Genomic DNA, 13,512 nt, shown 5'->3' with positions numbered 1-13,512 from the left:
GAAATTGAAGGAAATCAGGCTTTTTTGGTGTTTGTGAAAAGGATGGGCTAAACACGCCACAATGGGGAAGGATTCTAAGCCTTACCTAACCCTAAACTGTCAACCGTAAACCATTAACAGTACTCCGACGCTAACTGTAACTGGGCCTCTTCAAAGCCATGAGCTTAACCCGCCCCTAACCCAAGCTCTATCACCAAACCTTTCCATGCTTAAACGTTTCTAACCGCTAACTTTGGAAAGGTGGTTTAATTAGAAAGATTGGATTTGTGGAAAAGATATATTTGCTTTCAAAGGAAACAGCATCAGGCAACTTGGTATTTGTGAAGCCGATGGGTTCAGCACGCCACGATTGGAAAAAAGAGTAGTAATCAGATTCCATCCCGAAGCCTTACCCCTAACCTTGTAACACAGCCCAAAGAATGTGTGCCAGGAACTTCTGATGGCTGCAGCAGAAGGGGAAGTTGCGGACCCCCGTAGGTAAGCGGTGGGGGAGTTACAATCTTCAGCTTTTCTTTTCTTAACGCAAACAACATTGTTTCAAAGAAGCAACCTCGCGCCCCAGTCACTAAGACTGCTGGAAGGTTTGTTTGAGCTGCCGCCTCATTTGAATACCCATGATGCACCGAGAAACGCCCCGCCTTGTTGTTAGTTTAATAAGACTTTAAAACAGCCCAATATTAAATAGTTCCAATCCCTTTGCAATTGTGTTTTGCATGTGTTAAAGGTTCCAATGATCAGGCAAGAGCTGGGTGGGATTCATTAAACACACCTTAACCTCGAGGAGCACTGCCTGTGGCCGGGCCGTTGCCCTGCGGCATGCTTGGGTATACTCTGGTTTCTCTTCAGACCGAATAAATCTTTCGCCTTTTACTAAAGATTTCCGTGGGGAGGAACGACCATGAGTCTTAATCAATTTTTTGATGCCTGGCGTTTGCTGGGCTTCTTTGCTGTTGTTAACGATAGATCAAAAAGATTGCTTGCTTTAGTCGCAAGCTTCGCCCTGGCTAAGGGCTGCGTTGCATCCAGAAGCGCAAAATATCCTGCCTGTGTCATGCTATGTACTGTTTGGGGTTGTAGAAATGCTTTAACGAGGCAGAGTTAGACCACGCCCTCCAGACTGTATGCAAATAAGCCTGTACATATGCTTTCAAGCATATTCCCAATTGTTCTTTATGATAATAAACAAACCAAAAAAAAAAAACAACTGTCCTTAAATGTTTAACATTGAGATCTCTGTTCCTCACATGTGCAGTTGTATTATTCATTTCCTCAAATATCAATAGTGAAACATCTGGAAAAAGTACTCACCACACGCTTAAGGGGCCGGTTTTCAGCATGGAAAGGACTAATGCGCCCTCTGTACGTTCAGTGATCATAGCTTTTTTGCTATTTGTTTAAAAGCTTTCCGACACGAGTTGGGAAGCTCTATGCGTGTGGAAAGATCAGGTTGCAGACTTCATTTTTGGCAAAGTGTCTAGTCTGCCGTGTTTGGATTGACTTTTGCCGCTCCGATGCCGTGCTGCGCTCCTTCTTTGTGGCGGTGCTGGGGAGTCCGGTCGTCCGTGCGCTGCCGTTAGTGAGCCTTTTGCTCGTTCGTCGCAAGGCCGTATGGTGAACTGTCCGAGATTTTGTGCGTTTTCTTCCCGCCGCAGTTTTAATACAAAAACAATTTTGTTAGGTACTTTTTATAATCTTAGGTGCAAAATGTTGGCACTGGCGATGCTGCTTAAGACAAAAAGAAATTGAAGGAAATCAGGCTTTTTTGGTGTTTGTGAAAAGGATGGGCTAAACACGCCACAATGGGGAAGGATTCTAAGCCTTACCTAACCCTAAACTGTCAACCGTAAACCATTAACAGTACTCCGACGCTAACTGTAACTGGGCCTCTTCAAAGCCATGAGCTTAACCCGCCCCTAACCCAAGCTCTATCACCAAACCTTTCCATGCTTAAACGTTTCTAACCGCTAACTTTGGAAAGGTGGTTTAATTAGAAAGATTGGATTTGTGGAAAAGATATATTTGCTTTCAAAGGAAACAGCATCAGGCAACTTGGTATTTGTGAAGCCGATGGGTTCAGCACGCCACGATTGGAAAAAAGAGTAGTAATCAGATTCCATCCCGAAGCCTTACCCCTAACCTTGTAACACAGCCCAAAGAATGTGTGCCAGGAACTTCTGATGGCTGCAGCAGAAGGGGAAGTTGCGGACCCCCGTAGGTAAGCGGTGGGGGAGTTACAATCTTCAGCTTTTCTTTTCTTAACGCAAACAACATTGTTTCAAAGAAGCAACCTCGCGCCCCAGTCACTAAGACTGCTGGAAGGTTTGTTTGAGCTGCCGCCTCATTTGAATACCCATGATGCACCGAGAAACGCCCCGCCTTATTGTTAGTTTAATAAGACTTTAAAACAGCCCAATATTAAATAGTTCCAATCCCTTTGCAATTGTGTTTTGCATGTGTTAAAGGTTCCAATGATCAGGCAAGAGCTGGGTGGGATTCATTAAACACACCTTAACCTCGAGGAGCACTGCCTGTGGCCGGGCCGTTGCCCTGCGGCATGCTTGGGTATACTCTGGTTTCTCTTCAGACCGAATAAACTTTGCGGCTTGTTTGGGTTGTGGAGGAACTAAACTGAGACTTGTAGGTCTCTGCTTCAGGCGGATTTCGGCCCTCGGCCTTCTTTCGTTGTCATCCTAGGGTGTCTTAAGCAAGATGCTGCTATAGGGGGTCCCGATAGAGTCTGTTGTAGAGACTGGGTTTTAGTACCAAGGCAAGGTAGAATGCCAGCGACCATCAAGTTTCCTTCCGTGAAGGAAGGAAGACTTCGCAATTCGTTTCGTATCGAGGTTCCTGATGCAGACCGGGAGGAGAAGAACTTGAAGTTCGTCGTGGAGGTCGTGTTGAAGACGGTTCTTGGAGTCCAGTATGCAGACATCTTTTGCTTGCAAGATCCGGTGAAGGGGATTTTTACAGTCACGCTGGACTCTATTGGAAAATGTCATCAGTTTTTCAAGACCTTGAAAGATCACATCAGCGATCCACGATTAGACGGCCTCGTTTTTATTATGTTATACGGAGGTGAGGAAATTCCTATTACGGTCCATATGTTTAATCCGTTTGTTCCGGAAGAAGCTGTGACTATGTGGCTTATGCGGTTTTGTACCTCTGTTACTGGAGCAAAGAGAGTCACTAATGACTTTGGAATCTGGACTGGCAAACGTAGATTTTTTGTCAAATTTAAAGAACACCCAGAGGGAATTGGAGGGATTATGCATCCTCCTTCCAGTTTTTCCATAGGAAGCCATCGGGGTTATTGTTTTTATCCAGGGATGCCCTTTGTATGTAGGAGATGTGGAGGTTACGGCCACACCCAGGCGAAATGTACAGCCGACCCCCGCCCTTTGTGTAGGAATTGTGGTCAGAGGGGTCACTTAACACCAGACTGTGATAAACCTACAATGTGCAACGGGTGTGGCCAGGCTGGTCACATGTACCGTGACTGCCCCACAAAGCCTCGGCAGTCGTGGGCTGCCTTGGTTGCAGGCGGGCCTGGGGCAAGGGTGCCTGCTGAAGCTCCTGTGGTTATCCCACCTACTTTGACTCGTGCTATGCGGCCCTCAGAAGACCCACTGGCTAAAAAAAGTGGGGGTCTGGAACAGCGAGGGGCTAAAAGACGGAAGGTTGCTGCTTTGGGTCCAACGGATCCCTCCCTGGCAGAGGGACCCGCGGATCCTAATGTTTCTTTAAGTCCCGCTTTAGGTCCGTTTCTAGAGACTGCTGTTCCTGAAAGCGTGGAGTCTGAGTCTCGGGAAGTCCGATCCTCCTCTCCAGCAGAGATTGTTTCATCGTCCATGGCGGCTGCTGATCCAGTTCCAGAAAAGACAGACTCTGCTCAGGATGAGAAAGATGTGGTCGGAGAGGTCCTGCCAGTAAGGGAATCTGCCGAGGTATCTGTATCCGACCTTTTCCGTGTGGCCCGGGGGGATGGCACAAAGGGGAGACCCGGAGTGCAGTCTGAACCAGGCCACGACGGTGGATTTCTTGCATCTGCGGAATTAATGTCTGAGCGGAGGATGGAATTTGATCCAGCACCTGGAGGGGCTGTGGAAGATACCTGGTCTGTGGCTGCTGAGCCTGGGAATTTGCCTATTCTTGGGTCCCAGCTGATTATGGACGTCTCAAGTTCAGAGGAGGAATTATCCTTTTTACCATCTATATCGGATACCACGGACTCAGACGGTGGAGGGCTGCATAGGAAGAGTTGTTGATTGCTTTTTCTATGGCAAATATTTCCGTTGCCTCGCTAAATGTGAGGAGTTTAAAAAACCCAGCAAGAAGAGTCGCGTTATTTACGTATTTATTGACTTTGAACATCGATGTGTTTCTTTTACAAGAATGTGGATTATCCCATGGACTATCTTATGGCCATATTAAGAGGGACTGGACCGCGGGTCCCTCTTATTGGTCTGGGTCCAATGAGAACAAGAATGCTGGAGTTGGGATCCTTTTTAAGACTCACGATGTTCTTTTAAATTCTATTACTGAAGTGGCTCCTGGCAGAGCGCTTTTAACGGATGTGGATTTTAAAGGTTTTAACATACGTTTTATAAATGTTTATGCTCCGCCAGATAAAAATGAACGCAGTGCCCTTTTTGATACGGTCTCTCTCTTTGCTACAGGTGCGTCCCCGCTGATTATGGGAGGTGATTTTAATTGCATTCTGTTGGGAGAAGCTAGGCGTGGTGGGGATGCTAATAGGAAGCACGACAAAACCTCTTATCAGCTGAACCATTTTATTACTGATTTCAATTTACGCGACGCTTGGAGGAAAATACACGCTATTGAGCCTGGTTTTACGTGGTCGAGTTCCCAAGTGAGCTCGCGCATTGATTTTATCTTCTCTTCTCCCTGTTTTAATTTGCAAAATGCTGTTTTAGAGGCTAATGTATTTTCTGATCACTGTATGTTGCAAGTTTTTATGAGGGCTCCGGTTGAAGCTAGATCACGCAGGACCTTTTGGAAATTGAACACGCTTTTATTAGAAGACGAGGCCATAAGATTGCAATTTATAAATTGTTATAATCTTTGGCGCGTGCAAAAGGATCCTGCTCAGCCCTTTTTAACATGGTGGGAAGGTATTAAAGGTAAAATTAAGTCCTTTTTTATCAGAGCTGGTAAGAGGAAGCAAAGAGAGAGACAGAAGGTTTTTAAGTGTTTTAATACGCAGTTGCAAACTTTTTATAAGCTACAGGAAGCTGGGGTGGCTGATATTGAGCCATTAATTGTTGCATTAAGGACGGATATCAAGAAGTTTTTAATGGCCAAAGGTAAAAGTATTATTTTTAATTCTCGAGTCCGGCATGTGGAGGAAGGAGAGAAGTGCACTCGGTACTTCTTCCGTCAGCTGGCACGAAAGAAAGAGCTCGTTCCGTCTGTGGACGGCAAAGTAGATATGCACGAGATTTTATCAGTCACCCACGATTTTTATCAGAAGCTTTTTAATGAGAAACATATAGATCGCTCCGTTTTACCTGTTGTCTTGGGGAATTTGTCTTCTGCATTGGAAGAGGTGGACAAGGCTGGTCTGAGTATGGAAGTCACTCTCATGGAGGTAGATCAAGCTGCTAAGAGTCTTTCCAGAGGCAAATCTCCAGGTGCTGATGGTCTCCCTATTGAGTTTTATAATTGTTTTTGGAGTATTTTTCAGGGCGATCTTTTCAATGTTTTTACTGAAGCTTTGCATGTTTCTGAGCTCCCTCCTTCGTGGAGGGGAGGTGTGATTTCTTTGCTTTTAAAGAAGGGTGAGAAGGACAATTTGGAGAATTGGAGGCCAATCACCCTCCTTAATGTAGATTATAAGATTTTAGCAAAGATTTTAGCAAATAGAATGAAAAGCGTTATTGATAAAATAGTGCATCCTGATCAGGTCTGCGGTGTTCCCGGGAGGGCAATCTGGGAGCACCTGGGAGTTATTAGAGATCTGATCTGGTACCAGCAGGAGAGGAAGCAGAGCTTGGCAATTTTATCACTGGATTTTATGAAAGCTTTTGACAGAGTGTCCCATGACTTCCTTTTTACTGTTTTAAAGGTGATGGGGTTCCCAGATACTTTTATTCGAAACATACAGGTTTTATATCATGGCTCTTTTAGTCAGGTATCAATCAATGGCTTTTTAACTAAAAAGGTGGAACTGTGTTCAGGAGTTAAGCAGGGATGTCCTTTGTCCCCACTCCTTTTTATTTGTGCCATTGAGCCTCTTTTAGCCTCCCTACGAGCAGATAAATTTTTACGGGGTGTCCCTATCCCAGGTGGAGCGGGAGCTCAAGTTAAGGCTCTGGGGTATATGGACGACGTGAGTGTGTATTGCGCAACCCCGGAGTCCGTTAGGAGAGCTATGAAAGTCACAGCAGATTTTTGCCGTGTGTCCGGTTTTAAACTTAATTTACGGAAATGTGACTATTTTATCTTGGGTGATTGGGACTGCAGCCAAATAACTGCGGTCCCGACACAAAGGGACAGTGTTAAGATTTTAGGAATCATTTTTGATAAAAAGAATGACGGACACAAATCATGGGAGCTCGTCATAAATAAACTGAATCAAAAAGTGGCACTGTGGGCATCCCGGCAACTTACAATGGAGGGTAAGATTTTAATTATTAAAGCAATTTTATTACCCATTATGTTATATGTGGCTTTGATTTACCCCCCTACGGAATTTTATGTTAAAAAACTAATACGGATATGTTTTATGTTTTTATGGAATTCCCGCATGGAAAGGTTAAAAAGGGATGTCGTTTGTAAGTTGCCTTGTAATGGCGGAAAAGGGATGCCGGATCTTAAACTGTTCTTATATATCAAGTATTTTGTATTATGTTTTAAGCACTTTAATGATTCCACAACGTTTGCCTGTTTTTTAAGGTACGCAGCAGGATATGTTTTTAGGAAGCACGCTTTTTATTTCTTACCCTTGACTAGGCCTGTCCTTTTATTCCCCCCATGGCAGTATGAGTTTTTAGATAAGATTATTCAGTTATTTCGTCTTCACACCCTCCCTTCCGTGATTTTAAACGACGCAAAGAAAGTAACGACTGCCATTTTACAGGGTGAAGTTATAGAGCGTGTGAGTAATTTGAGTAGCGAGAAGTCACGGACAGTATGGGGTAATGTGTCTGCGCCGTACCTTACACCTTTACAAAGGGATTTGGCGTGGCAGGTGGTTACTGAATGCCTGCCGACCCGGTAGCTCGGAAACAGTCGTGGCCTGGTTCCGAGCTCCCTCTGTCCCAGAGCTGGCTGTAGGGGTGTAGAGTCGGTGCAGCATATTTTTTGGACCTGCGCCTTTGCCAGAGGCGTTTGGGACAAGGCTCGGCCTATTTTATGTTGGATTTGTGGCCTTAAAGATCTGACACTTGAGGGCATTTTTTATGGCCTTTTTTCCTGCCCAAGTGGGGAAAAATCCCGGATTTTGTGGCAGAAAATCAACTGTATTAAGGAAGCGCTGTGGAAAGCGAGAAATATTTTACTTTACAGACAAAGTGAGATTTTGATTGTGGACTGTCTTAAACTTGCCATCAGTTTTATGCACATTTACTTTTTATGTGATTGTAAACGAATAGGAAGTCCAAGAGCTATGACACTGTGGAATTTAAAAATGTGGAATTGTATGCTGTCTTATTAACATTTTATGCATTTTAACTGGTTTTGTAGCTAGTTTTTAATGCTTTTATGTTATGTATTTATTTTAGGCTTTTTGTCCATTGTGTTTGTTTTATTCGTGTTCTTTTAATGTAACCCACTGCGTTTAATTGTAAAGTTGCATTATGATAATAAAAGAGCCTTTTACTAAAGATTTCCGTGGGGAGGAACGACCATGAGTCTTAATCAATTTTTTGATGCCTGGCGTTTGCTGGGCTTCTTTGCTGTTGTTAACGATAGATCAAAAAGATTGCTTGCTTTAGTCGCAAGCTGAGTCCTGGCTAAGGGCTGCGTCGCATCCAGAAGCGCAAAATATCCTGCCTGTGTCATGCTATGTACTGTTTGGGGTTGTAGAAATGCTTTAACGAGGCAGAGGTAGACCACGCCCTCCAGACTGTATGCAAATAAGCCTGTACATATGCTTTCAAGCATATTCCCAATTGTTCTCTATGATAATAAACAAACCAAAAAAAAAAAAACAACTGTCCTTAAATGTTTAACATTGAGATCTCTGTTCCTCACATGTGCAGTCGTATTATTCATTTCCTCAAATATCAATAGTGAAACATCTGGAAAAAGTACTCACCACACGCTTAAGGGGCCGGTTTTCAGCATGGAAAGGACTAATGCGCCTGCTGTATGTTCAGTGATCATAGCTTTTTTGCTATTTGTTTAAAAGCTTTCCGACACGAGTTGGGAAGCTCTATGCGTGTGGAAAGATCAGGTTGCAGACTTCATTTTTGGCAAAATGTCTAGTCTGCCGTGTTTGGATTGACTTTTGCCGCTCCGATGCCGCGCTGCGCTCCTTCTTTGTGGCGGTGCTGGGGAGTCCGGTCGTCCGTGCGCTGCCGTTAGTGAGCCTTTTGCTCGTTCGTCGCAAGGCCGTATGGTGAACTGTCCGAGATTTTGTGCGTTTTCTTCCCGCCGCAGTTTCAATACAAAAACAATTTTGTTAGGTACTTTTTATAATCTTAGGTGCAAAATGTTGGCACTGGCGATGCTGCTTAAGACAAAAAGAAATTGAAGGAAATCAGGCTTTTTTGGTGTTTGTGAAAAGGATGGGCTAAACACGCCACAATGGGGAAGGATTCTAAGCCTTACCTAACCCTAAACTGTCAACCGTAAACCATTAACAGTACTCCGACGCTAACTGTAACTGGGCCTCTTCAAAGCCATGAGCTTAACCCGCCCCTAACCCAAGCTCTATCACCAAACCTTTCCATGCTTAAACGTTTCTAACCGCTAACTTTGGAAAGGTGGTTTAATTAGAAAGATTGGATTTGTGGAAAAGATATATTTGCTTTCAAAGGAAACAGCATCAGGCAACTTGGTATTTGTGAAGCCGATGGGTTCAGCACGCCACGATTGGAAAAAAGAGTAGTAATCAGATTCCATCCCGAAGCCTTACCCCTAACCTTGTAACACAGCCCAAAGAATGTGTGCCAGGAACTTCTGGTGGCTGCAACAGAAGGGGAAGTTGCGGACCCCCGTAGGTAAGCGGTGGGGGAGTTACAATCTTCAGCTTTTCTTTTCTTAACGCAAACAACATTGTTTCAAAGAAGCAACCTCGCGCCCCAGTCACTAAGACTGCTGGAAGGTTTGTTTGAGCTGCCGCCTCATTTGAATACCCATGATGCACCGAGAAACGCCCCGCCTTATTGTTAGTTTAATAAGACTTTAAAACAGCCCAATATTAAATAGTTCCAATCCCTTTGCAATTGTGTTTTGCATGTGTTAAAGGTTCCAATGATCAGGCAAGAGCTGGGTGGGATTAATTAAACACACCTTAACCTCGAGGAGCACTGCCTGTGGCCGGGCCGTTGCCCTGCGGCATGCTTGGGTATACTCTGGTTTCTCTTCAGACCGAATAAATCTTTCGCCTTTTACTAAAGATTTCCGTGGGGAGGAACGACCATGAGTCTTAATCAATTTTTTGATGCCTGGCGTTTGCTGGGCTTCTTTGTTGTTGTTAACGATAGATCAAAAAGATTGCTTGCTTTAGTCGCAAGCTTCGTCCTGGCTAAGGGCTGCGTCGCATCCAGAAGCGCAAAATATCCTGCCTGTGTCATGCTATGTACTGTTTGGGGTTGTAGAAATGCTTTAACGAGGCAGAGGTAGACCACGCCCTCCAGACTGTATGCAAATAAGCCTGTACATATGCTTTCAAGCATATTCCCAATTGTTCTTTATGATAATAAACAAACCAAAAAAAAAAAACAACTGTCCTTAAATGTTTAACATTGAGATCTCTGTTCCTCACATGTGCAGTTGTATTATTCATTTCCTCAAATATCAATAGTGAAACATCTGGAAAAAGTACTCACCACACGCTTAAGGGGCCGGTTTTCAGCATGGAAAGGACTAATGCGCCCGCTGTACGTTCAGTGATCATAGCTTTTTTGCTATTTGTTTAAAAGCTTTCCGACACGAGTTGGGAAGCTCTATGCGTGTGGAAAGATCAGGTTGCAGACTTCGTTTTTGGCAAAATGTCTAGTCTGCCGTGTTTGGATTGACTTTTGCCGCTCCGATGCCGTGCTGCGCTCCTTCTTTGTGGCGGTGCTGGGGAGTCCGGTCGTCCGTGCGCTGCCGTTAGTGAGCCTTTTGCTCGTTCGTCGCAAGGCCGTATGATGAACTGTCCGAGATTTTGTGCGTTTTCTTCCCGCCGCAGTTTTAATACAAAAACAATTTTGTTAGGTACTTTTTATAATCTTAGGTGCAAAATGTTGGCACTGGCGATGCTGCTTAAGACAAAAAGAAATTGAAGGAAATCAGGCTTTTTTGGTGTTTGTGAAAAGGATGGGCTAAACACGCCACAATGGGGAAGGATTCTAAGCCTTACCTAACCCTAAACTGTCAACCGTAAACCATTAACAGTACTCCGACGCTAACTGTAACTGGGCCTCTTCAAAGCCATGAGCTTAACCCGCCCCTAAGCCAAGCTCTATCACCAAACCTTTCCATGCTTAAACGTTTCTAACCGCTAACTTTGGAAAGGTGGTTTAATAAGAAAGATTGGATTTGTGGAAAAGATATATTTGCTTTCAAAGGAAACCGCATCAGGCAACTTGGTATTTGTGAAGCCGATGGGTTCAGCACGCCACGATTGGAAAAAAGAGTAGTAATCAGATTCCATCCCGAAGCCTTACCCCTAACCTTGTAACGCAGCCCAAAGAATGTGTGCCAGGAACTTCTGGTGGCTGCAGCAGAAGGGGAAGTTGCGGACCCCCGTAGGTAAGCGGTGGGGGAGTTACAATCTTCAGCTTTTCTTTTCTTAACGCAAACAACATTGTTTCAAAGAAGCAACCTCGCGCCCCAGTCACTAAGACTGCTGGAAGGTTTGTTTGAGCTGCCGCCTCATTTGAATACCCATGATGCACCGAGAAACGCCCCGCCTTATTGTTAGTTTAATAAGACTTTAAAACAGCCCAATATTAAATAGTTCCAATCCCTTTGCAATTGTGTTTTGCATGTGTTAAAGGTTCCAATGATCAGGCAAGAGCTGGGTGGGATTAATTAAACACACCTTAACCTCGAGGAGCACTGCCTGTGGCCGGGCCGTTGCCCTGCGGCATGCTTGGGTATACTCTGGTTTCTCTTCGGACTGAATAAATCTTTCGCCTTTTACTAAAGATTTCCGTGGGGAGGAACGACCATGAGTCTTAATCAATTTTTTGATGCCTGGCGTTTGCTGGGCTTCTTTGCTGTTGTTAACGATAGATCAAAAAGATTGCTTGCTTTAGTCGCAAGCTTCGTCCTGGCTAAGGGCTGCGTCGCATCCAGAAGCGCAAAATATCCTGCCTGTGTCATGCTATGTACTGTTTGGGGTTGTAGAAATGCTTTAACGAGGCAGAGGTAGACCACGCCCTCCAGACTGTATGCAAATAAGCCTGTACATATGCTTTCAAGCATATTCCCAATTGTTCTTTATGATAATAAACAAACCAAAAAAAAAAAACAACTGTCCTTAAATGTTTAACATTGAGATCTCTGTTCCTCACATGTGCAGTTGTATTATTCATTTCCTCAAATATCAATAGTGAAACATCTGGAAAAAGTACTCACCACACGCTTAAGGGGCCGGTTTTCAGCATGGAAAGGACTAATGCGCCCGCTGTACGTTCAGTGATCATAGCTTTTTTGCTATTTGTTTAAAAGCTTTCCGACACGAGTTGGGAAGCTCTATGCGTGTGGAAAGATCAGGTTGCAGACTTCGTTTTTGGCAAAATGTCTAGTCTGCCGTGTTTGGATTGACTTTTGCCGCTCCGATGCCGTGCTGCGCTCCTTCTTTGTGGCGGTGCTGGGGAGTCCGGTCGTCCGTGCGCTGCCGTTAGTGAGCCTTTTGCTCGTTCGTCGCAAGGCCGTATGATGAACTGTCCGAGATTTTGTGCGTTTTCTTCCCGCCGCAGTTTTAATACAAAAACAATTTTGTTAGGTACTTTTTATAATCTTAGGTGCAAAATGTTGGCACTGGCGATGCTGCTTAAGACAAAAAGAAATTGAAGGAAATCAGGCTTTTTTGGTGTTTGTGAAAAGGATGGGCTAAACACGCCACAATGGGGAAGGATTCTAAGCCTTACCTAACCCTAAACTGTCAACCGTAAACCATTAACAGTACTCCGACGCTAACTGTAACTGGGCCTCTTCAAAGCCATGAGCTTAACCCGCCCCTAACCCAAGCTCTATCACCAAACCTTTCCATGCTTAAACGTTTCTAACCGCTAACTTTGGAAAGGTGGTTTAATAAGAAAGATTGGATTTGTGGAAAAGATATATTTGCTTTCAAAGGAAACAGCATCAGGCAACTTGGTATTTGTGAAGCCGATGGGTTCAGCACGCCACGATTGGAAAAAAGAGTAGTAATCAGATTCCATCCCGAAGCCTTACCCCTAACCTTGTAACGCAGCCCAAAGAATGTGTGCCAGGAACTTCTGGTGGCTGCAGCAGAAGGGGAAGTTGCGGACCCCCGTAGGTAAGCGGTGGGGGAGTTACAATCTTCAGCTTTTCTTTTCTTAACGCAAACAACATTGTTTCAAAGAAGCAACCTCGCGCCCCAGTCACTAAGACTGCTGGAAGGTTTGTTTGAGCTGCCGCCTCATTTGAATACCCATGATGCACCGAGAAACGCCCCGCCTTATTGTTAGTTTAATAAGACTTTAAAACAGCCCAATATTAAATAGTTCCAATCCCTTTGCAATTGTGTTTTGCATGTGTTAAAGGTTCCAATGATCAGGCAAGAGCTGGGTGGGATTAATTAAACACACCTTAACCTCGAGGAGCACTGCCTGTGGCCGGGCCGTTGCCCTGCGGCATGCTTGGGTATACTCTGGTTTCTCTTCGGACTGAATAAATCTTTCGCCTTTTACTAAAGATTTCCGTGGGGAGGAACGACCATGAGTCTTAATCAATTTTTTGATGCCTGGCGTTTGCTGGGCTTCTTTGCTGTTGTTAACGATAGATCAAAAAGATTGCTTGCTTTAGTCGCAAGCTTCGTCCTGGCTAAGGGCTGCGTCGCATCCAGAAGCGCAAAATATCCTGCCTGTGTCATGCTATGTACTGTTTGGGGTTGTAGAAATGCTTTAACGAGGCAGAGTTAGACCACGCCCTCCAGACTGTATGCAAATAAGCCTGTACATATGCTTTCAAGCATATTCCCAATTGTTCTTTATGATAATAAACAAACCAAAAAAAAAAAAACAACTGTCCTTAAATGTTTAACATTGAGATCTCTGTTCCTCACATGTGCAGTTGTATTATTCATTTCCTCAAATATCAATAGTGAAACATCTGGAAAAAGTACTCACCACACGCTTAAGGGGCCGG

At 44.3% G+C, this 13,512-nt stretch overlaps 4 non-coding genes across 4 annotated transcripts; all 4 read left to right on the top strand.

Annotated features, from left to right (window-relative positions):
- The first annotated feature begins 826 nt into the window (after positions 1–826).
- LOC128488086 (U5 spliceosomal RNA) lies at positions 827–941 on the top strand. Its single transcript, XR_008353525.1, has one exon. It is a non-coding gene; the product is annotated as a U5 spliceosomal RNA (small nuclear RNA).
- Positions 942–9,534: 8,593 nt separating this feature from the next.
- Positions 9,535–9,649, top strand: LOC128488085 (U5 spliceosomal RNA). Its single transcript, XR_008353524.1, has one exon. It is a non-coding gene; the product is annotated as a U5 spliceosomal RNA (small nuclear RNA).
- Positions 9,650–11,272: 1,623 nt separating this feature from the next.
- On the top strand, positions 11,273–11,387 carry LOC128488220 (U5 spliceosomal RNA). Its single transcript, XR_008353651.1, has one exon. It is a non-coding gene; the product is annotated as a U5 spliceosomal RNA (small nuclear RNA).
- A 1,623-nt stretch (positions 11,388–13,010) lies between these two features.
- On the top strand, positions 13,011–13,125 carry LOC128488219 (U5 spliceosomal RNA). Its single transcript, XR_008353650.1, has one exon. It is a non-coding gene; the product is annotated as a U5 spliceosomal RNA (small nuclear RNA).
- The last annotated feature ends 387 nt before the right edge of the window (positions 13,126–13,512 follow it).

This window comes from Spea bombifrons, chromosome 3, assembly GCF_027358695.1.
Source record: "Spea bombifrons isolate aSpeBom1 chromosome 3, aSpeBom1.2.pri, whole genome shotgun sequence".
Taxonomy (NCBI): Eukaryota; Metazoa; Chordata; class Amphibia; order Anura; family Pelobatidae; genus Spea; species Spea bombifrons.
This window is presented reverse-complemented; position numbering and strand designations above follow the sequence as displayed.